Source organism: Phalaenopsis equestris, unplaced genomic scaffold (genome assembly GCF_001263595.1).
Source record: "Phalaenopsis equestris unplaced genomic scaffold, ASM126359v1 Scaffold000253, whole genome shotgun sequence".
NCBI classification, from domain to species: domain Eukaryota; kingdom Viridiplantae; phylum Streptophyta; class Magnoliopsida; order Asparagales; family Orchidaceae; genus Phalaenopsis; species Phalaenopsis equestris.
In genome coordinates, this window is record NW_018164695.1 from 169,010 (window position 1) to 171,231 (window position 2,222).

Here is a 2,222-nt window from a genome sequence, read left to right on the forward strand (position 1 = left end):
TAATTGGGTGGCACATATGTAAATGTCCCCAAGTAGTTGTATCTTTTCATTGTTGATATGGCTTTCTCTCAAGAGCATCAATCATATCTGCTCTAAATTCACATTAACTTAATAGATCTAACATAAGGAGGATGGAGAACGACGGATTCCAAGCTACAAAGACGACCTTCGTTCATAAAATTGATCGCACGAGCACATTCGGAGGGACAAAATTATCTAAGTAGACTTCCACAATCGAAATGAGTAAACAAGATGAAAATGATGGTCCACCGAAGCGACGTGCGTGATTTAAAACTGAATTGGCTCTCAAGTGTCGATGAACAATGAAGTCACTCAAATGACATCCAATCGTAAAACGGACAACACAATCGTGTCTGGAACGACGATTTTGTTTAAGAGGGATAACTATCATGTTATATTTTTTTGTGCATCAATCGTCGACAAACAAATCGAGACCAGTTCATTAGAAAATTTAAGATGAAAAATTTTTAAAAACCCTCTCATTCACTTCCACACCAAGCCACTGGCCAATGGCACTTCACTACCCATATAGCCACCACCACTCTATCCAATCCAAAGCCTCCACCTCACCTTATAAATACAAAATAAAGAAAAATCCAATCCAAACCGACCCATCTTCTCTATACCACTCTCCTTTTCGCACGTCTGTTTTCATCTCTCGCTCTTTTTGAAGAAATATTGCGTCTGGCTTTCGAACGTATAATCACGTCTGGATGATAATAAAGCGATGACATGTGGACCAACCCCACTGACCCCAAAAACAAGCAGAAAACTTTCTGTTAGCTCGCCATTTCACCCTAAATGTTTAAAACAATGAAAATAAAACACGAAAAATGAAGATTAAATATAATCAACTTCAATCAAACCTTAAAGTTGGACTGAAATACAGCTCAATGAATAATTTTGTTTATTGTCCCAAAATTATCATTTCCTCTATAGATAATTGTAGTGCTTTAGATTTCAGGCTATGAGCTACATTGGGTTCATTATTGATATATGGATGGCATAAAATAAGTTTCAAAGGCTATCAGAAAACTTTTTATGCGAGATTTTGCACTGAGAGCTTTCATGCATAAGAACTCATTCCGCATAAAAAATTTTCATCGAAACGTTATTTTACAAAACAGACTTCACGAATTACCCGAATAGTCGAAATCTTCCAAGTGCGCCCCTTCGTGCCAAAATTGGACTCTATTTTGGGGCATTTATAGTCTATTATAATTGGACAATAATTAGGATATTTTAGTTACAAATTGAAATCTTCCAAGTGCGCCCCTTCGTGCCAAAATTGAACTCTATTTTGGGGCATTTATAGCCTATTATAATTGGAAAATAATTAGGATATTTTAGTTACAATTTGTCCCTCAAAATGAACTCAAATCAACTCCAAACTCAAAATATAATCAAATTTAGCTAAAAACATCAAATCTGACCAGTTTGAAGCCCATCTAAAATCTCGAACTTCTATTGTGGGATGGGGCCAATAATTTGACCTAAATTTGCACGATTTGGAGACCACTTATTAATAAAAAAATAATCACTTGTCTTCCCTTGGGGGAGATGTTCCATGTTGGTAGGGTTTTCGAGCTCGGAACGAACCAAAACGACCGCGAGCCCTAGCCTCGATCGGCGTAACCAAGTTACTCCTAGACCTGGTTACACTAGCAATGGTGTAACCATGCCTTTTTTGGCGTGGTTGCGCATGGTTAGCCTGGATGTGGCCATGCTGTGAGGCGGCCTAGACACGTCGCCCCCTTCTTGCGACGTTGTAGCCACGTCATTAGAACTAGGGAGAGGCGTAGACCAGATTGCCAAGAATCTGTTGACGATTCGTGGAATCCCTTTGGTTGTCGGCAATCCCTGGGAGCTCCAACTGCTCCCCCCTCTACTTGACATTGATCTTCAAATCAATCCATAATCTAGCCCACGGTGATCGAGGGATCAATTAAAGGGAGCTCAATTGTTCCAGCCGATGAACCTCGACTACTCACCTATAAATAGCCCCTCTCCCCCTCAATTTAGAGGCACACACTATCCCACTTCCTCCCTCCTCTCTCTCCGTTGGTTTTCCGATCAGCTACCATCTTCTTTTTGTGGTGATCAGTGATTTGCTTCGTTCCGCCCCGTTAAGTCTTCTTCCTCCTCCTTTCTTTATTTTGTTGTTTTGACCAAGTTTATTAAATGAAATACATATGTTAGGC